The sequence below is a fragment of the Hermetia illucens genome, chromosome 2, assembly GCF_905115235.1.
Source record: "Hermetia illucens chromosome 2, iHerIll2.2.curated.20191125, whole genome shotgun sequence".
NCBI lineage: Eukaryota > Metazoa > Arthropoda > Insecta > Diptera > Stratiomyidae > Hermetia > Hermetia illucens.
The window spans coordinates 180,050,579-180,073,120 of NC_051850.1; the positions used below are offsets into that span (position 1 = coordinate 180,050,579).

Genomic DNA, 22,542 nt, shown 5'->3' on the forward strand with positions numbered 1-22,542 from the left:
TTACCTGGTGGTCGCTATGACTATAATGCTCACTGACAAACCATGCCATTCTCCTCGCCAATGTGGTACTCACATATGTCAGATCGACTATTGAGCCCGACCCTGGTAAGCTTATAGTTGCCGTTTGTATGCCTCCGTATGCCTTCCTCCCCTAATTGCGGAATCTTGCAAGCCAAGTGGTCCGAACCGCTTTTCTAAGACGTTGCGAATATCCTCCTTGGTCGTGATTTCATCAATGCCGTTACACTACTTGCGCTTCTTCTCCTAAAGACTTCTCCACCTTGCCGAGGAAATTTTCAACCATTTTGCTCGGAGACTCCTTCAACTCCAGCATCCAATCTCCTTTTTTGGGAGCGTCTGATTCCCGCTGACGTTTTCTCCAAAGTGCACCAGCGCAGGATCGGACTTGACCTTCCTGAGGATATCGGCATAATGCATGTCATCTTTTTTGGAAATGATAATTAATTCGGGCCGTATTCTTCTTTTATGTGTCGCATTTTTCTTTCCGTCAACCTTGGTCCAGGCTTCTATGGTTCCTTTTTGGGACTTTATCTCCCTTGGGTCGATTGGAGCCGGCGCCGCAGTTTCCACGATTTTGGTAACTTTGTTTGCCCTCTCCTTTGCCGGTGAGAGGTCTTTTTCCTTTTCGCGTCTTGCGAGGATCCGAAAGAATCGTTCGCGCCCTCTCTACTCTTCTTTTCAAGCTTAACGCCCGTTGGATTTTGAGGGGGTGTCCTGGATGACGCTTGATTTCTTCGAAGCATTTTTTTCGTTCTTGCCACTATTGTACAGTACCGGAATGGCTCGGACCACGTTTTTGATGGCCTGGTGCACACTGTATTTGTCCTTTATGAATTCGGACAACTCTATTATTTTTCCTCCGAGTAGGGCAAGGAGGGAAGGCGAAGTTATATATTTCTAACTCATTGCTAAGAAGGTACTCTTCGATTGGTGTCGCTGCTTCCCTAGACTTCGTGATGTGCGTTAGTATCAAAGCCGAGGAGAAGTGGTAACGCCCTCTTCTCACAATACTTCAAAATTTTAGCGACATGTTCCGGTGGAGCCCGAATTTCGTCTCCTGGAAAGTATCTCGATGTTACTACTGTCTCTCGAGTGTTCCTCCCAGCTTCCAATGAGACTCGAATAACCACAAGGTCCCAAGTCAGGAACTCTGAAAGGCATATATATTTTAAATTACGTTTAAGAATTATGCAAACTCTTGGTTTTTCACAAGAGGAGTCCCAAATTACCTGCATGCTTCCTCCTTGCAAAATCTGCCCCCGGTAGACCCACGGCTCCTGAGCCAGAACTATTCCAATGTTCTCTTTGGAAATTGCCCTTGCAATTACCGCAGGTGCATTTTTCGCATGATGGAGGTTTATCTGGGCTATCTTAGTGCTGGCCATTGGCTCCGTTATTGTTTGGAGCTCTTTTCCACTGTCGAAGTATCGCCCTCCTCCTCCGACATGGCGCTTTCTTGCGCGTCGCTGTCCACCTTGAGCCCTTGGAGTCCTAGGTCTAGGTCGTTCAGCTTCTGCTCTTCACTGGGCAGCAGGTCGCGTCGCTGTCCACCTTGAGCCCTTGGAGTCCTAGGTCTAGGTCGTTCAGCTTCTGCTCTTCACTGGGCAGCAGGTCGACTTCCCTGGTTGAGCCAATCCTTTCCGCCTCTATGGCTTTCGAAACTTCTTTGCGGACTTCGGTTTGCTTTTCACCCGGTGTCTCCTCCGAGGTGTCTTTCTTCGGCTTTTCCCTGTGCACATGCACGGGTATGTTGCCAAATCGTTTCTGAAGACTCGTTGTTTGTGCTCCCCGCTTTCTCGGCTCCAGTAAAGATGCCTTAGGTCTATCCTGAGCCTTTGTAAGGGCCTCTTTTAGTTTTAGGCCTTCCTTCAGGAAGCACAGATACCATTTAGCACCTGCGCCACTCAGACCTGTCTCCTTCCTGACGTCTGATATATTTATCTCAGAAGTGCTTTTGCCGGTTTGTTGGTTGTTGCCCATGCAGTATACCAATGTTAACCTTGGATCCACTGCTTGATGTCCCAACTTCTCCCTTCTTGAGTGTAATCACCTGGCTTTCAGTATTTCGGAGATGTGCCTACGCCTGATTAACCAGTTTGCCTGCGGTACGGGATCCCGCTTTATTGGTTTTAGTTTTTTATTTTTATTGCTGGTAATCATTTGATTCCCATGGGTATGGGGGTTAGGAGGTCTGCCGTGCCATAGCCCCCCTTAGCACGGTATGGTCTAACTTACTCACTGAGGAGACCAGGCATCAGTCAGGCTCCTGTGAGGAGTGGCCAGATCTCCCATAAGGCGCGACCTCAGCTGGTGGATTGGGGCATACCTATTGATGTGTAAATATGTGTTCATGCACTTTCTTTTCTGACTGTACATGGGCTAGTGTTTGCTCATCTCTGGTACATGGACCAAAATGGCTATTGGAAGGATACCCCAAACACCCCAGTACCGGTGGCTTTTGTGAGTGAGCAAGGGGGCTCCCGGTCGTCGATATCCGTCGACTGCAGTACCTCGGTGGTGGACAACTTGGCCACCTTGGCATATGATGCTACAAGTGATGGAGAAGGAGGTGTTCAAGCGAAGTACGGCCTTACCGAGAACACCAATAACAAGACCAAACAAAAATGAACTGAAGGCAGATTTTTGGACGGCAAAAACCGTGAGAACACCCACCGCATATGTTCAAGATGCTCGACAGCAGGAGGTGCTCCAGGAACAAGGAAGGGATCCATTCAAAAGAAGCTCATCAACTTTGAGATCTCCACCAATGACAAAGACGATGAAGGACAAAGTACAGGCAAGGGCAATAAACGCCAAAACTGAAGGACCGTGTAAAAGGAGTAACCCTGCCGGGACTTATAGAGAGCAGAGTCCCGATCCGGACGACAGGAAACTCTGAAAACCAGCACTAATAGCCCTGAAGGAGGAAAGCGTACAGCAAATCTAAAAAAAAGTCGACTAGCGTTGTAAAGCCCAAGACAACGGAAATAATGAATGGACTAAGGTTACCAGCAAAAAAATCGAAAGGAAAAGTAAAAGTGCGAACCCGTCCAGATGCGATTGTTATCTCCAGTAAGGGCAATCTGTCCTACGCAGAGATACTCAGAAAGGTCAAAGCAGATCCCGACCTAAAAGATATGAGCGGAAATGTGAATCGAATCCGGAGAACCCAGAAAGGGGATCTCATGTTCGAGCTGAAAAGATCCAGCGTGGGCAAAACTGATGGCTTTCGCACTGAAGTGAAAAACTCACTTGCGGAGAATGCGGCAGTACGTGCCCAAAAACATGAGATCTATATACATATAATGTAAGGATCTCGATGAAGTGACATCGAAAGGAGAAATTTGTACTGCGCTCAAGGAGCAATTCAAGTTGGAAGAAATTGCCGAGGAGTCTGTTGTAAGTTTAGGAAAAGCCTATGGCGGTACTCAAATTGCCACAATACGAATATCAGCGGAGGCAGCGCACAAGATGTTCGCGGCCGGAAAAATTCGGGTTGGATGGGTTGTCTGCCGTTTAAAAGAACAGACTTCACTAAAGAGGTGCTTTAAATGCCTCATGTTTGGGCACTTCGCGAAGGTATGTTTCAGCAGCATTGATCGATCGGATCGATGCAGAAGGTGTGGGGAGAAGTGCCATATTGCCAGAGAGCGCAATAGGGACCCAAAATGCGTATTGTGCGAACTGAAAGATGGACAGGATAACCGGCATATTGCCGGAAGTGGTAAATGTTCGGAATTTAGGAAGGCGCTCGCTGCAATGCAGGGTCGCTCAGGATTTACTTGAGCAGACCACGTTCGAACCTAAGATGGAAATCGCCATCATAAGTGAACCGTATAGAAACCGTCACGGTGGCATATGGGTCATACGTTCAGCTGGTGGAGCGGTGATATGGGCTTGCGGTCGACAGACCATACCATGTACTGCAAGTTAGGCAGCCAGTGGCTTTGTGCGGGCGAAAATAAGTGGTGTCTATGTATACAGCTGCTATGCCCCACCAAGTTTGACACTGACTGAATTCGAGCAAATGCTTCTCGACGAGAGGGGACGAAGTCCAAAGGTGATTGCTGGTGATTTCAATGCTTGGGCCCTAGAGTGGGGTAGTAGGGAATCAAATGCTAGGGGCGCAGTTTATTAGCAGCTTTCGCGTAGATGGACATAGTTTTGGCTAACGAAGGTGCTGTAAACACCTTTCAGAAAGGAGGGTCAGGCTCGGTTGTAGACGCCTGCGCTGACGCGAGGTATGTCCTGGTACGTCAGTGAACGCTATACCCACAGCGATCACCAGGCAATCTGTCGAGCCACGGGGCAAGGAGCTATCATGGCCGTAACCGAAAAAGATTTCAGGCTGGTCTGCAAAATCTTTAGATGAGTAGACTTTCATAGAGATGTGGTTAGATCAACCTGAAAAAGCAGACCGGACATATTCGCTGAGTTGTTCGAAGCGTGGATGTCCCAGGGGATATTTCTAGTAGCATGGAAGCGGCAGAAGTTGGTACTTCTGCCTAAGCCTGGTAAACCTCCAGGTGAACTATCCTCATACCGACCCATATGTCTCCTGGACACGGTGGGGAAAATACTAGAGCGGGTAATCTATAATGTATGGCTTCCGCAAAGCCAGATCGACCATTGATGCCATCAAATTGGCTACTGGCTTGGCCGAAGATGCAATTCACGGAAAGGGTAGTACCAGTAAATATTGCGTGGTAGTAACCCTGGATGAGAAAAATGCATTCAATTCGGCCAATTGGAATCTAATACGGAAATCTTTAGCGAAGCTTGGTATTCCCGCCTATCTCGCTGTTATCGTCGATAGTTATTTAACTGAAAGGAGGCTCTGGTATGACACCGATGACGGACCCCAGGAGTATGTTGTTTCCGCGGGTGTCCCGCAGGACTCCGTGTTGGGCCCACTACTGTGGAACATCATGTACAACGATGTACTTAATCTTCCGGGGGAAGCCACAGTGGTGGGTTACGCTAACGACATAGCGCACTTTCGGAGGAAAAAACGGAAGCGGTCCTTATCACTAAGCGCCGGGAGAGAAATTACGGCTGTATTAGAATCGGAAATCATATCATCACTTCCAAGCCAACCATCAAATACTTGGGAGTGGTGATAGACAGGAAGCTTAACTATAAGCAACATATGCGGTATGTTTGCGACAAATCATCAACTGCAAGTATGGCCCTGGCAAGGATCGATCATGCTCTATGCAACCCCAGTTTGGAGGGAGGCGTTGCGGATGTCAAGGAACGCTACCAAACTGAGTTGAGTCTACAGGAGGACAGCCCTGAGGGTATGCTCTGCCTTCAGGACTGTCTCAGATGATGCAGCATTCGTCATCTCTGGAATGATGCCTATACAATGCGAAGCCAACCTCTTCCTCATCGCGGACGAAGAAGACTGAGAGGGAGAGATTCATAAATAGATGGCAAGGGCGGTGGGAACGCTCGGGAAAGGGTCGGTGGACTCACAGGCTCCTTCCTGGCATCAAGGAGTGGTTGGGGAGACGACACGGTGAGATTAATTACAATCTTACTCAGTTTCTCACGGGGCATGGAGGATATTGCCAGTACCTGTTCAGGTTTAAACTAGATACCTCACCCGATTGTCCAAACTGGAGTCCCAGAGGACCCAGAGCATGTATTCCACTGTTCAAGGTTTGAGGAGGAAAGGAAGAACCTAGAAGAGAATCTAGGAGAGGTGCTCGTACCAGAGAATTTGTTGCGAAGAATGCTAGCATGTCAGGAAGACTGGGATGCGATCAACTCCATGGTCGTTTCTATCCAGAGGAAATTGCGAAAGGCGGGGGAGACCAGAAAAGCGCGGTTACGTACGCCACGTAGAGACGAAAGGGGACCAAGCTAAAATGAGCTGACTCCGCCCCATGATATAATACCGTACGGTGGTTCCACGGGGCTTGGGGGGAGTCGGTGGTGGTTTTAGTGGGTAAGAATCCCACACGCTGGCGTATCTTCTGAAAATTTCCACCTCCTCAAAAAAAAAAGGTATCAGTCAGGCTCTGTTCGAATACAGTCAGTTACTCCCGACTGCAAACTATCCAATGGACACAGTTCGCATAACACCCTGATTTATGGAAGGCTCTTTCGGTTCTTCAGTCTATGAAAACACCGAACCTACTTGAAGCGTCCAATTTCCGGATTTGCGACTTTTCCGCTTTCTAGTTAGAAACATATATGTATATTAAGTAACTTCAAGAGTTATCACTAAATTTGCCACAATTATGATCATTAGACTCACGTAGATATACTAAAATTTCCAAGTATCTAAACCAATGTTTATCAATGTATCCATCTTCTACTGAAAGCTTACTCCAGCAAATCTTCTAGAGCTTGGGAAAATTTAGAATTATTATCACTTCCTGTGCTTTTATCAAGTTTACGATTAACCACTTCAAGCCTCCATAGACGCTAGAAATACATACGCTAGCAAAGATATGCAACTATTCAATCGCCACAATTCAGATAAACACCCGCTGAAGTCACCCTCGATTGCTCCCATATCGTAAACTTCACGGGAAATGAGGAAATTAAGTGTGACTTTTGCTGACGCCTTTCATCTGCATCGTCATATCTAGTATTCGTGGCGAAACTAGTGGAATTTCATAAAACCATGACTCATTTTAGATTGCCGGGCTCGAATTCACTAGCGCCAAGTTCATTATAACGATCGAACGTGCCAGTGCGCTCGTTGCCAGCCACATTTGATGCCAGCGGGTCGTGAATGTGATCTTGCACGAGACATGTTTACACACCTGGGCTGCGGAATGCATCTTCTGTAGCTTAACTGGGGAATCTATCTTTTTTTTTAGATAGGCCTCTTACCAGAGGGAAATTTAATGGAGTCTCATGAGAAGGTGATCAGAATGGGGTGTTACTTTCGTACTTATGAAAGTGGTCCAAAGGACTCGAGCCTTCCTGAAAAACGAGAGGATTGAGAACTCTGAATTGAAAATGTCCTTTCTAGACTAACTGACAAATATGGTTTTGCCTACCTTGTACCTGTATTAAGTCTAGGGCCGCCTAGATTTTCAATATATTTCAAAAAGATACTAATTTTAGGATTGGATAGATACAAAATATGAATATGAGTAACGAACTTTCAGTTTCAAAATTTCAAAAAATTCCAAATTGAATCTCGTTGCTGAGTTCAATTACGACTAAAGCCTTTTCGGAAAGGTAAAGGGTTTTAAAGATACTCAAATTTTCGCACCTTAGATACATTCAGCAATGCAGTTCCAAATTGCTTCTTCCTAGGAAGAAACTGCAAAGTCTGTCTTTCCCACTTCCATCTCAGGTGAGCGATTCATCATCTGAGTCCAAACTCAGGTAAAAATTGCATAGGCAAGAGCGACCGTACTGAGAGCGAGTCAACACACACGCCAGTATCTATATATCTGAACATTGTATCTGGCCTAATGGATGACGTCACAATGTAATTCCGCGTGCAGTCCATATGACTGTATAGTTGGTGCCGGAGAAAACAGAAAATTCACATGGAAAGCGTCGTAGAGTGGTATTCAGCTGGTAAAGGTCACCTTGAGGATTGCCGAGTGGCAAAGCTTTATTTAGGCGACTTCATCGACACGGCTCGCAGTCAGTTCCAAACAGAACGTTTTGAAATTTCGGTGCGTCCGTAGGAATCTCCTCGAATAGGTTCCAGCCCCGAAGCGCTAGTGAATACTAAGCAAAAGTGATACAGTGAATTTATTTAGGTGCGGAGCAGTGAGAGTAATTAATTGCAAAGTGAGTGTAAACATTTTTTAATTACATTATTTACTGGTAAATCTCTGGAAGTGGATTTCATAGATCTCCCGAAGTAGTTGACTGGGCTCGCAGAGGCTTAGTTCCAGTCGATAGACGACGGGCGTGCTCGAGTGGGTGGTGGAGGCAATTCTGCGATAACTGCCTTTCTAATGACTGCGCTCTATCGCAAAGTACTTGTTTTGCAAGTTGCATGGTCAACTTTCTCCGATTACGGGTCCAATAAGGTTGTCAGCGTCGAGTACACTCCTCCGGACTCCTCCGGTGCATTTCTATTTTCGAGAAGGCGGCGGGCGGCACTTTCATTGCTTTCCTTTGACCTTCAGCTGGCGCTTCCATTTAACGTACATTAAACCTTTCCCTTGCACTTTCTTTTCGGTCATGCGCAATTCCTCCCCTACTCGGGGGAACCCTCTACCGCCAAAGAAGACTTTCTGGTCACGAGGATATTTTTGCCCTGACGAAATATTCAAAAGCTTCAAGCAATGAATACACGTGAAAAGATGTATCTGTGTCGTTGAATATTTCGGGAGTTGCTTTGACTTTGAGTTCGGCTCTGAAGGACGAATTTTCTTGGAAGTGATTGGAGGTGAGGTAGGGACTTTGGAGAAAGTTTAACAACCCAACCGGTAACTTGATTTAGCTTAGATTGAGGTTGTCTTTTGAGGTGTCATCATTGCGATAGTTGAGTTTACTTCGGGAAGTATCTATTTTAAAGTGGTGATAGTAGGCGAGATAGCGTTCTATTGTGCAATTATTACTAATTTTATAAAGAGCAAAGGCGTCTTCGCAACAAGGTAATTTGAAGCGGTTCTATTTACGGCTAACTAGCTGTAACTTGAAATAATAAAAGACCATTTTCTAAGGGGATTTCTCTCGAAATGATAATAATCAAATGCAAATTTTTCTGGTACCCAAGTCCGGGGAATTACTTGAGCTGGGCTTGTATTCCCATAAAATTTGATGATGCACTTTTTGCTGCCTCTGAATCTTATTGTTATTTCGTGTCAGCAAATAGTTAATTGCATGACATCATTCAGCATTAATTCTATTCCGAATTAATTAGAAGCTTGTTGAGTTTTAGTGCTTAGAAAGTTTATAAGATAATGCAATGATACTCGACAGTCAAACGTTTGGTTACTTTTCTGCAGTCTCATTTTATTACGAACATAAAACTATATTTATCACAATAAACAGTTCCATATAATAGAGTATAATAATAAGCTTTAATTAATCATAATTTGCAATAAATTAACCACAACATTGATACCGCGGGTGCCTGATCTTTATTGCTCAGTTGGGGCTTGTTCTATTATCATAAAAGCGGTAGTTAGTCAGCCCTTCTGCACAAACCGGGCGTTTGGAAAGCTTTCTCGTTTTGGGAGGCAACAGATGGACCTAAATTTATTTGCCTTTACTTAAGGACGTTAACATTACACTCACGAAATTGGCTAGCAATTGGGGATGGTTGATCACCTACCGAAAAACACATAATTGTTCTCCTTCTACTCACTCTTTGACCTTCAAGAAGTACGACTTTTTGTGATGTCGTCCCCAGTTTGTTGTCTGTATCAGCTGAATTTCGATGAGGTCCTTCTTGAATATTTCAACTTTCAGAGGCGCATCTGTGTTATCCTTCCAGAACAAAATATGCATGAAGGCTTAAGGACACATCGTTTCATCGGGTTTTCCATTCGGTGTCGAGTTAATTTTTCGGGCCCATTTTCCATTGTTTTATAGACTCTATCAGGAAACTTCCTGACTGTTTCCAGGATTGATAAATGCAGCCAATCATCCAGTATTTTCGACGGTTTGTACGACTCGGGTCGTTCTTCCCATGATGTCAATATTGTAAGCATAGGCCAGTAGTTGTGTGGACTTGAAACGGATGGTGCGTCTTCCAGTAACATCTGCATCGCTGATCACTTTTTCCGGGGTCAGATTAAAGAGGCCACATGAGAGGGCATCCCCTTGTCTCAGACCATTGTTGATGTTGAATAATCTCGAGAGTGATCCTGCTGCTTTTATCTGGTATCGCACATTGGTCAGTGTTAGCCTAGTCAGTCTTATCAATTTCGACGGGATACCGAATTCTCTCATGGCCGTGTACAGTTTTACCCTGGCTATGCTATCATAGGCGGCTTTAAAGTCGATGATTAGATGGTGCAACTGTTGTCCATATTCCAAAAGTTTTTCCATCTGATCTGTTGCTAATTTCCCTGGAGTGAAGCCTCTTTGGTATGGGCCAATGATATTCTGGGTCTATGGGCTATCCGGTCTAACAAGATAGTGGAGAATATCTTATAGATGGTACCCAGCAACGTGATACCTCTATAATTGCTGCACTGTGTGATATCTCCCTTTTTATGTATGAGATTGCCAATCGTCAGACATTGATTCGCTGTCCCATGCCTTGAGTACAAGTTGATCAACCGCTTGATGTAGCTGGTCACCTCCATATTTAACCAATCCAGCTGTATTTCCATCAGCTCTTGTTTTATCTATACTTGGTGGTGACAGTATTTGTCTGTCGTCTTCAGTTGGCGTGACCTTCAACTCGTCGATATTTTGGTTGCTGAGCAGTTCATTAAAATACTCAACCCATCGCTCCAATAAGCCCATTCTGTCGGAAATCAGATTTCCATCTTTGTCTCGCATCGAGGTGTATAGGGCTTCATCCCGCTGCCTTGTTGGTAAAACTTGCGCGCCTGGTGCGGTTAGTCCCTGTACTTTTCGAGTTCACAGACCTGTTTGTTCTCCCAGGCTTCCTTTTTCCGTCAATGAAGTCGCTTCCCCGCTCGACGGAGTTCGTGATAAGTCTCTGCGCGTGCCCGCGTTCTTTGAGAATGCAACGTTACTCGGCATGTAGCGTTCATCCGTTCCGTTGCTAGCTTACATTCATCGTCAAACCAGTCGTTCCGACTCCTTTTGCGGCTGGGGCCAAGTATGTTTGTGGCCATATTTATGATAACGTTCTTCAGTTGATTGTGAGGATCATTTGTTGATACTTTTCCTCCAGGTTCTCTGTTCACTGCGATTATTGCGGCATCCAATTCCCCATATAGGTATTTTAACCGCCTTCGTAGCCTGTTGGCGCGTCCATCGGGCACGTCGCTCATTTTAGTTACTAACGCTCGTCTCAAACTGGGCTGTGGGCGGATGCCTAAAAACGTACGTGGCCCTCACATTTCCTTCCAGTGCGGTCTGCCTCATGGAGATAAGGTTTCAGCATGTCCAAGGATATCGTGTTGGACGTGCAACCGTCATCTAGATTAAACGCGTGCTCCCCACGTTTGAGGATCTGAGGAGCTTTCGGGTGGAATTAGTCCTCACCAGAACGTTGGGGCAGACTTTATGCACCCTAGAGGTTTGGAGGCGGCTTCAATTTTGGAACGGCACAGGCTGGCACATTTAATGGCCTGAGCTGCAAAATTATGATGGTGCCAGCACACCCTGGAGTTTGATGTGGACCCCAATAACTGAGCTCGATGGGAGACAGTCAGGATATGCAAGGATTGGCTCAAATCCCTGCGAGTTTATGTGCTTGGCGCAGGATCAGTACTAACCAGGTATTGTCATATGAAGCTATATCACCAACCTAATAGTGATAAAACAGGGACAAGCTTATTTATTCAGTAGTGAGCGGGCCATATGGAGGACACAAATATACGACCACTACTGGTCGTTGTTGGAACTCGACAGGACGTGATTAGCAGAATATTTCTTTGGCAGAGAGGGCTCCATTTTGGCTGTGTTGTGAATGGCTTCAGTGTTAACTCTCACCTGATTGTCAGAAAGGATTCTGGGCGGTGTTGTTATTCGAGCTCGGAGCACCATGCCAGGCAGATAGTGTTCGGAGTCTATATTGCCCCCCCCCCCCCCCCCCCCCCCCCCCCCTGTATGTTCGGACATTCATCATGGCTGGGAGGTAACGCCGTTTGATCAGCACGTGGTCGATTTGGTTGAAAGTCGTCGCATCTAGAAAGGAAGTGCACGTTCCATGAGAAAATGCGTAAATCGTTACCTCGTTTTCGTTGCCGAGTTCGTCGTTGTGTTGTCAATCCAGTCCGAGGCTCCTTTTGTGGCTTCGTAGCAAGTTGTTTGGCCCTACCCAACTCCCAACCAGGAGGACGAGTTGGTACAATTTGTCCCGTTTTTAGGTGCATGAGACTCGCTTTCATCCTTCTCCGTCTGCAGCTTTTCGTTACGAAAGAGCTCCAGCGGTCACCACGTGGAGGTCGAGATAGAATTTGGTATTGGTTGATCAGGCGTTTCCTCAGGTGTTATGCTTCGTTGTGAGTACCAATCCACGTTTCGCCCTGGGACCTATACTAAATTTTGATCACCCCTGCCATAGCAGTAGATGCGAAAATGACGAAAAAAATTCTACCTCCGAATCAAAAAGTCAAGAGTATCTGACCAACTGCAGCACTATCTTCGGCATGTTCCACTTGTACGTGATAAAAAAAGCGAAACATAGAGATGGCCAGAAATTGTTACATAAATTGATGGAAGACATAGAAAAGAATGCCTGTAGGAAAAAGAGTGTCTTCGTTTATATTGAATTTGATTGAAAAGAGAAAAGGAAGTGTACCCTTGATACGTAAGGTTTATGTTGTCTTATTGACAAACCTTGTATTTTGGTATTGTCAATGGGCGATCAAGGCTCAGTGGAAGGTTCGTCAAATACCAAAGCATGATCTTACTTTTAAAATGAGATAATGGAGGAGGAAGAGGAAATACTGGATGATGATGCCACCATCCTCGTAAACCAATCCCTAGTTAGATTTTATTAGCGGATGATCTTTGCAACATCAAGGACCACGCAGGTACCCCTCCAATTGTCACACTCAAAACAGATTCCCTTCTTTGGAATCTTAACGATCATCCCCATCTTCCACTATCTTGGAAAGGTATCAAACTCCCAAGATTTTTGTACGAGTAAAAGCAGCAGATCAGCAGTATCTGCAGGATCAGCCATATCCGCATGTTACGGTGATTAATCGTTTCATTCACAAGAGGAGGAACCTCATCAGATATTATACGGTTAAGAACCATGGTGAAGTGTCCTCTCCATTCCTTTAGTTGCTCGTATTCGTAGATGGGAAGTCGATCCGTGACGGCTTTCACAGGATCGTCGTGATGTCGTATACCCTTCTGACTTGACCAGCGCAATAGCAAATTCTTTCTTGACACGACGTACGTCACTCCGAGCTTCTCGGGATTTCGCTTGCTATCGGGGTTCGAGCATATTGTGCCCACCATTTCCCGCAGCAGCCAATAGAGCCTTCAACTCCTTCCATTCATCGATCCGCTTTCACGATTCTACAATCAACTAGCTTTAAGATGCCCGTTTGGGACGAGGACAACGGCCTGTCTTGCACCCGAAAATTTTTCATGGCAGCCCAACGCTTACTGATATTCTCAGACGGTTTATTCAATATATCTGTCGTCCGATCAATAAGATAACTCTCGCACTATAGAGCGACAGTTAGATCATTCAAGTAGTGGATATTCAACTTAGGCGGTCGTAGCTCCCCAACCTTACGAGAAAGGGCGGACGCGACATAGAAGGGAAATTTGGCGACCGTCAGATTGTAATCCTTTTCGAGACCGATATCAGTACCCCTCTTGTTTCGCAGATTCAGGAGACATCTCCTGATTCTAGTGCTGATCGCAAAGTAGTCGATCTGATTGCTTGTACGGTGTTGGCCAGTTGAAACCCAACTGACCTTCTGGCAGGCTCTGTGTTCGAACAATGTGCCACTAATGAGAAGGCGGTGGAAGCTTCAAAAATCCACAAACCTCGTCAAGACCGTATTTTCCCACCACATGTCCGAACAAGGTGTATTCAGAGCCAATCTTAGAATTCAGATCACCCATCACGATGACAATGTCACATTTAAGAAGCCTCCCCTGAGCTGCATGTAATTTCTTGTAGAAAGGATTCTTTTCTACTATATCCGAAGTCTTTGTTTGTGTGTAGCATTGTACAATTGTGATGTTCCCTAACCTGGGCCGGAATTTTGTAGTTAAAAGTCTGTCAGAAATGGTTCCCAAGTCAAGAGAGCACGCCATGTAGTAGCCGTGACAAACAACCCGACACCATATTTGCTTCTGTTACCATTCGGCTTTCCAGAGTACAAAAGCATATTGCCCTTAGTGTGGCAAGAGGGAGTGGAATGGAGTTCCGCCATCTTAGTTCACATAGGCCCAAAATGCTTAGCTGATATTATTGGAATTCTCGGTCGAGTTTGAGAAAGAGAGCATTTTGAGGACCTTCGCATTGCATAATTGTGATGCTCCATAACTGGACAGGAATCCTGCAGCCAGCAGTCTGTCAAAAATCGGTTCCCTAGTCAAGACAGCGCACTTTGCGGAAGTGACACGATACCTGATTCGCGCGCTTTCCAGGGTGCATGGGTACATTGCCGCAAGCAGGAGAGGAGTACTATCCAGAGTCCTACCATCTTACTCGCGTAGGCCCAGAATGTCAGGGTTATATCATTGGAAATCCTGCACAAGTTTGACAAATCCAGCATTCTGAGGACCCTTGCTATTATTGTCGAGGACCGTAAACATATTCCAGGACGTAGCCGTGAGGCCTGTCTCTATCCAAGTCATGGTTGACGTTTCGGTAGCAAATAAAGTTCCAAAATTTGCAGGTTGCTAGCCCACAAATCTAGTGAAGGTGAAATGTTGTCTATTAAGCCTAGTATGTATAATTTCTACTCATATTTAGGACGCATATTTCTTATATATTGGCAAGGACAGAGTCGGTTCCATCAAGGAATTTTGAATTCCTCCATAGATAATTCCTTTCCCTGGAACGCACTTCATACGAGGGTTATTGTTTCCATTTGGAAGGCATATTATATACAATTCAGTGGGTCCATGGTCCTCCGCATCACCACTTACCCAAAGAGAAAAAAAATATCAAGGGTACTCGGAAGTATAATGGACTGTTGATGCTACCTACCACTCTTTCATAGGGCTACGTGGGGTGACGAGTTCGTGATGAGACAGGGGTATGTGTTGATTGAACACGTGGAGTGAAGCTAGTCCTAAACATAACTACGTCGCTATAATTCATATCACGGTTTCAGAGTTCCCACTTCAATTGGCACTCCGAACAAAAGCCAACTGTTTGGAGGAAGTAGCCTTTCAATTCAAGAGAGGCAGTCAAACAAAGCAATGGTGATCTATGTTGTCCTTAAGTGAAATAAGCCCCCAAATTATCACTGCTACATTCTGAGAGAATGAAGCCTGCTCCATGTATTCTTAGAAATTCCAAATTCTTGGATGAATCTTGCACCTAAAACACGCAACGTATTTGCCAACGCATGAAACATGAGAAAAGAAATTAAACTTTGACCTACAATAATTTGTTAACAATTGTAGGATTTCCACCAAACTTTCCATTATGATGCTTCCTATTAAAGCCTTTGTGATTGCAAATTTTTGCGGATCTGGGATGAACTTAAGGGGTATTCAAAATAAATTTTCAAAATATAATAATATACTATTATAAACTTCACTTGGGGAAGATATCGCAGCGGGGAGTATTTTGATGCCTAGGTACCATGTGCGCGGACCACCATGATTTTTTTCAGAATTTTATGTTGGGTAGTTTCTAAGAAGGGGTCTTTTAAATAACTGACCTATTTTGGACCTCCGGATTTCGCCCCTCTACAACCGATATTAAAACTAATATTAGCTTCGGAAAGTACTAATCAAAACCTTTCATTTGATACCCCACAAGGGGAAGTGCATGGGGATCCCTCCCCCCAAAATTTCAAGGTGCAATAGTGGAATTCACCACATGTGTGGGGGTTCATAGTTCCCACCTTCGTGTGAATCAGTACAATCGATTTTGAAGAAAGTGTGTGTGACAGATGGACAGACAGAAAGACAGTAAACTAATTTTAATAAGGTTTTGATTTCATCAAATATCATGATGATATCTCTCTTTGGAATCGAGACCTCAAGCTATTCGAATACAATTTTTATTTAAGGATTAACTGGGATCCCGAGTCCGACTCCACTTGATGACTAACCGAGGCAATTGCTTTTCTTTGTCTACGGATTTCTCTTTCTAAGCTAAGCACACGCCTCTAAAAAGGGCGACTGTCGGCTTCGTGCAGGGCAGAGGCAACAATACTAACAAGAACCAAACCTCGATAGAAGTTCTATTTCTTTGCCTCTAATGGCTCATCAGTTGGTCAGTCTCAAAAGGGTCTCTTGCCGATCTTAATTAAATCTTCCCATTTATTATGGGGTGTTTCTCTTGATTGTTTTCCTTAAACTCTACACCTTTTGTACAGTAGGGACTTCTACATTCATCCATGTTGTACGCTTCCATTCTACTTCAGTTTTCATAGTTTCGTGGAAACCGATGCGGATGGTTTGGATACTGAGTATAGATTTCAACCTAAGATACGCCGTTTAAAAACATATTTTTTCCTGTTCATTTCTGGCAGTACGAAGGCCCAAGATAAATGTGACGTTGTCTAGGTTATAGACTTCTAAGGTTGAATTTTGCGGTACTTATAGTACCCACAAAGCCAAAATCCCCTATTATTAAATAAATAAAATAAATTTTCATACGTTTTGACATAAGGACCTCAGTCTATCTAGGCAACCTTTCATGAAAAATTGAAATTGCGTCTGTAGGTTACTCTGAGGCGCAAAATGTTGAATTGTAAAGTAGGACTCATTTATTATACAGAACCAAACCAATTATTTTGTTTGTAGACCAACCTAAAAACCCAATCCAAATAGCCCATGAGCAGGTTCTGATTACAGATGCAACACGTGGAAGCATTTTAGAAACATCATCATCATCATCATCAACGGCGCAACAACCGGTATCCGGTCTAGGCCTGCCTTAATAAGGAACTCCAGACATCCCGGTTTTGCGCCGAGGTCCACCAATTCGACATCCCTAAAAGCTGTCTGGCGTCCTGACCCACGCCATCGCTCCATCTTAGGCAGGGTCTGCCTCGTCTTCTTTTTCTACCATAGATATTGCCCTTATAGACTTTCCGGGCTGGATCATCCTCATCCATACGGATTAAGTGACCCGCCCACCGTAACCTATTGAGCCGGATTTTATCCACAACCGTCATTGTGTAGGCTACGGAATCGTCCATCCTCATGTAGGGGACCAAAAATTCTTCGGAGGATTCTTCTCTCGAACGCGGCCAAGAGTTCGCAATTTTTCTTGCTAAGAACCCAAGTTTCCGAGGAATACATGAAGACTGGCAAGATCATAGTCTTGTACAGTAAGAGCTTTGACCCTATGGTGAGACATTTCGAGCGGAACAGTCTTTGTAAGCTGAAATAGGCTCTGTTGGCTGACAACAACCGTGCGCGGATTTCATCATCGTAGTTGTTATCGGTTGTGATTTTCGACCCTAGATAGGAGAAATTGTCAACGGTCTCAAAGTTGTATTCTCCTATCCTTATTCTTCTTCGTGTTTGTGTTTGACCAGTGCGGTTTGATATTGTTGGTTGATTCGTCTTCGGTGCTGACGTTGCCACCATATATTTTGTCTTGCCTTCATTGATGTGCAGCCCAAGATCTCGCGCCGCCTGCTCGATCTGGATGAAGGCAGTTTGTACATCTCGGGTGGTTCTTCCCATGATGTCGATATCGTCAGCATAGGCCAGTAGTTGGGTGGACTTAAAGAGGATCGTACCTCTTGCATTTACCTCGGCATCACGGATCACTTTCTCGAGGGCCAGGTTAAAGAGGACACATGATAGCGCATCCCCTTGTCGTAGACCGTTGTTGATGTCGAATGATCTTGAGAGTGGTCCTGCTGCTTTTATCTGGCCTCGCACATTGGTCAGGGTCAGCCTAGTCAGTCTTATTAATTTCGTCGGGATACCGAATTCTCTCATGGCCGTGTACAGTTTTACCCTGGCTATGCTATCATAGGCGGCTTTAAAGTCGATGAACAGATGGTGCAACTGTTGTCCATATTCCAACAGTTTTTCCATCGCTTGCCGCAGAGAGAAAATCTGATCTGTTGCTGATTTGCCTGGAGTGAAGCCTCTTTGGTATGGGCCAATGATGTTCTGGGCGTATGGGGCTATCCGGCCTAGTGAGATAGTGGAGAATATCTTATAGATGGTACTCAGCAACGTGATACCTCTATAATTGCTGCACTGTGTGATATCTCCCTTTTTATGTATGAGACAGATAATGCCTCATTGCCAGTCGTCAGGCTTTGATTCGCTGTCCCATACCTTGAGCACACGTTGATGAACCATTTAGTGTAACTGGTCGCATCCATATTTAACTAATTCGGCTGTAATTCCATCGGCTCCTGGTGACTTATGATTTGTTAGCCGATGAATTGCACGGACTTTTTCTTCTATACTTGGTGGTGGCAGCATTCACCCGTCGTCTTTAGTTAGCGAGGCCTCCAACTCGCCGATATTTTAGTTATTGAGCAGTTCATCAAAATACTCAACCCATCGCCCCCAATATGCTCATTCTGTCGGAAATCGGATTTCCCTCTTTGTCTCGGCAGGATGAGCATCGAGGTGTATAGGGCTTCATCCTGCTGACTTGTTGGTAAAACTTGCGCGCCTGGTTCGGTTGGTCCCTGTACTTTTTGAGTTCACAAACCTGTTGGTTCTCCCAGGTTTCCTTTTTCCGTCAGTGAAGTCACTTCCCCGCTCGACGGAGTTCATGATAAGTCTCCGCGCCTGCCCGCGTTTTTTGAGAATGCAACATTACTCGGAATGGAGCAGTCTTCCGTTCCGTTGCCGTCGAACCAGCCGTTCCGACTTTTCTTGCGACTGGTGCCAAGTATGTTTGAATATCAATGATAACGTTCTTCAAGTGGTTATGGAGATCATTTGTTGATGCTTCGTCTCCAAGAATCTCTTAGCTGCGGTTATTACGGCATCCATTTTCCCCTTATTGGTGTTGCAGAAGGATGTGTTGTGAATGGCTTCAGTGTTAACTCTCACCTGATTGTCAGAGGGGATTGTCGGTGGTGTTATAATTCGAGCTCAGAGCACTCTACCAACGAGATAGTGTTCCGAGTGTATACTGGCCCACAGTCCGTTATCATTGGTATCATTATGTAAGCTATGGAAGTTGACGTATCCCCTGAATACGGGCTCCGTCCCTAATTGGTTGTTAAAAATTCCAAGTATGATTTTATTATCACACCTTGAACAGGCTCCGGGGGTTCGTTCTACTGCCTCGTAGGAGGTGTCCTTCTCCGACTCTGCAGTCTTCCCTGCAGCGGAATGGTCGTTTATGAGGCTTATATTTCTAAAAGAAGACGAGGCAGACCCTGCCTAAGATGGAGCGATGGCTTAGGCCAGGACGCCAGACAGCTTTTAGGGATATCGAATTGGGAACCGGGATGTCTGGAGTTCCTTATTAGGCCTAGACCGGATACCGGTTATTGCGCCGTTGATGTTGATGATGATGATATTTCTAAATTTGCCTCGCAAACCTAGAGTGCATAGCCTTTCGCTTATATTTTCAAAGCCGATAACAGCAGGTTTTATTTTTCGGCTGACTAAGAAACCTACTCCGAGCACATGTTATAGTGGATCACCACTATAGTACATGGTGTAGTGGCTCTTCTCCAGGAAACCGGTGCCTATCCAACGCATCTCCTGCAACACTGTTACATCAGCCCTATATTGGGAGAGGGGATCAGCTAGCTGCTTGGCAGCTGCATTTCTGTACTGGGAGCGCACATTCCATGAGAAAATGCTCAAACCGTTATTCCGTTGTCGTTGCCGGGTTCGTCGTTGTATAGTCAATCCAGTTCGAGGCTCCTTTTGTCATTTCGCAAGGGGGTGTTTTCTGTGTAGGGTTGTCAGGCCTCCCCAATGGAGAGGTTTTGAACTGAGCCGCAAATTATTCGGCAAGAACTCGCACTTTTGTAGCGTCAACGCAGGTTCCCTGTTCTTATTATGAACGAAATTTCGGGAATTGTGTTTACCCATCGACTTATTTCTATTCTGAAACATATTAAGCCTGGGTTTTATGTCTGCTATTTTCCAGGTTAATTTTTTACTGCGGAACTTCGCCACCATTTGCCGAATAATTGTCCTCCGGCAATTAATGCGGGAATGCAATGCTTTGGTTTCTGCGTTGATTTTATTTCCATATTTGTGAAAAGACCGCTTGAGGTTCCTGCGCTATATTTGTCTGACTTTCATATGTAACATGATATTATGAGGTAGAGAATTATTTTCGAACTCATCGACTTTTATAAGTTTGGTATTTCTGCATGTAACAGCATTGATGGCACCGGTGGCCACAATTATTGCTTCGTCGATTTTTTCATCTGACAAGTTTCGGGTTGAAAATGAAGCGTTCAGCTTCCAGTATTCACAACTTGTTTTCTAAATAATCTGACCTCTTTTCTCAGCTACCTTTCTTTGCTTTACTTTTACGATCTTAAACTGTTTGCTCCTGTTTAGTGTTATTAGATTGTGTCTAACTTTAAATACTCGGTTCATTCGCTCTTGGTCTCTAGATTAGCTGATAGTAGATATTAGAAAACGGTACTCAATGTGTTACCGACCCGAATTCTCTACAAACTACCTTTCCTACTCTCTTGGTTGTCATATTTGAGCTCATCTCGTGACCTAGGTTTAACCTCTGATAAGCTCCGCTGCAAATATCACTTCTTTGATATCGTTGATCGTGTTTCCAGAAGATCTAGCTTGATACTGCGTTCCTGTTGTGAGTTCATCTCAATTTATCCGACCTTGGCACTCTTCATCTCCACGGCTACAGACACGTTTAAATATTGCTCTTCCCGCAAAATTCGTCCTCAAAATTTTACAACGCAAATATATCCGATCTCCTCACCTTTCAGAAGAATATGGTTCTTGGCAATATGCTTCAGCTCCCACCACGATTTTCTAAGAAGCTGGCAAATCTTTACTTACCTTTAAACCTTAATCTTACACTGTTTTGGGCGAAGTGCTCGTGGGCCATCCAGGAATAGTGAGTTCCACTGCGTGGCAAAACCAGCAATGGTATGATCTATTCACATTCACTTTCGCCTTCTGATCTATACATACACAGGTGGCTAGTCCAGGTACCCCTGATGACATGACGCAAATACGAGTTGATGAAAACTGCAGGCTTGTGAGTACCATTGGTAGCGATTTTCCATGTAGTACTCCCATATAGTAGCACAGAGGGAACGTCCACACGAAACAATCCCAACTTGATGTTGGTGTTAGGGTATCTGCATTTTCAGATAATGGACAAGCTAGAAATAGGAAAAAAGTCTAAGATCATAACAAGTTGGAAACCATCAAAAACCGGAAGGTCATCACTTCAGGTATGCGAGGTTTTGTCGGCTTTTTATGTAAAAATATTTGACTTCACGATGGTTCCATTTATATATAACTGGTAATGTATATCCGTGAAATATATCCGATATTCAATTCAGTGTGGTCATTTACCGCGAAAAAGGCAACTTTGGCCTACTATAATTTGTTAATAATTGTGGGATTTCCACCACACTTTCCATTATGATGCTTCCTATTACAGCCTAGGATGAACTTAAGGGGGATGCACAATAAATTTTCAAAATATAATAATATACCATTATAAACTTTACTTGGGAAGATCCCAACGGGGAGTATTTTGATGCCGAGATACCATGTGCGCGGACCACCATGATTTTTTCAGAATTTTATATTGGGTAGTTCCTGAGAAGTCCTATTTCTTTGCCTACAATGGCTCATCAGTTGGTCAGTCTCAAAAGGGTCTTAATTAAATTTTCCCATTTATTACGGGGTGCTTCTCTTGGTTGTTTTCTTTAAAATCTACCCTTTCTGTACAGCAGGGACTTCTACGTTTACCCACGTTCTATGCCTCCAGTCTACTCCAGTTTTCATAGTTTCGTGGTAACCGATGCGGATGGATACTGAGCATAGATTTGAACGTAACATACGCCGTTCGAAAACATATTTTTTCCTACTCATTTCTGGCAGCACGAAGGCTCATCCCAAGAAAAACGTGTCATTGTCTAGGTTATAGCCTTCTAAGGTCGAATTTTGTGGTACTTATAGTACCCGCAAAGCCAAAATCTCCTATTATTGAAAAAATAAAATAAATAAAAAAATAAAATAAATTTTCATACGTTTTGACATAAAGACCTCAGCCTATCTAGGCAACCTTTAATGAAAAATGGAAATTGCGTCTGTAGCTTACTCTGAGGCGCAAAATCTTGAATTGTAAAGTAGGATTCATTTATTATATACAACCAAACCAATTATTTTGTTTCTAGACCAACCAAAAAACCCAATCCAAATAGCTCATAAGAAGGTTCTGATTACAGATGCATCACGTGGAAGCATTCTAGAAACAGCCAATTTCAATTATTAAGCGAAGTCTTTTTCCATCCGCAGAGTTCGAAAAGTTTGGTGGAAATCATGATATTTTCATTGAATTTAAAGAATATTTAACTAAGTGAACTGCTTGAAGGCGAATAGGAAAGTATCTTGCTGTTCAAAAAAATAATTTATGCAACACAAACTAAGAAAACACAACGCATAAATTCTTAATTAAAAAGTCACCCTTTGTTACACGATTACCAAAATGAGATACTTTATATTCTTAAAATCGTACATGGGAAGAATTTCTTGTCACGAAGGTTCATTAAAGATCCTTCTTTATTTGAGATACTCGTCCATGTCTATCAACAAAGGCAGATAAACGGTCGCCTC

The 22,542-nt window shown here is 44.2% G+C and overlaps 1 protein-coding gene across 2 annotated transcripts in view; it reads left to right on the forward strand.

Moving 5' to 3' along the window:
- Window positions 1-7,633: 7,633 nt before the first annotated feature.
- The window catches only part of LOC119648894 (L-lactate dehydrogenase), a 31,733-nt gene continuing 16,824 nt past the window's right edge, over window positions 7,634-22,542 (forward strand). The window contains exon 1 of one of the 2 annotated variants that reach the window (XM_038050791.1): window positions 7,634-7,791. The gene's annotated coding sequence lies outside the window, so the exon portion shown is untranslated. Of the gene's footprint in view, window positions 7,792-8,473; window positions 8,607-22,542 lie in introns of those variants that run through there. The other variant, XM_038050792.1, reaches the window with a different exon arrangement.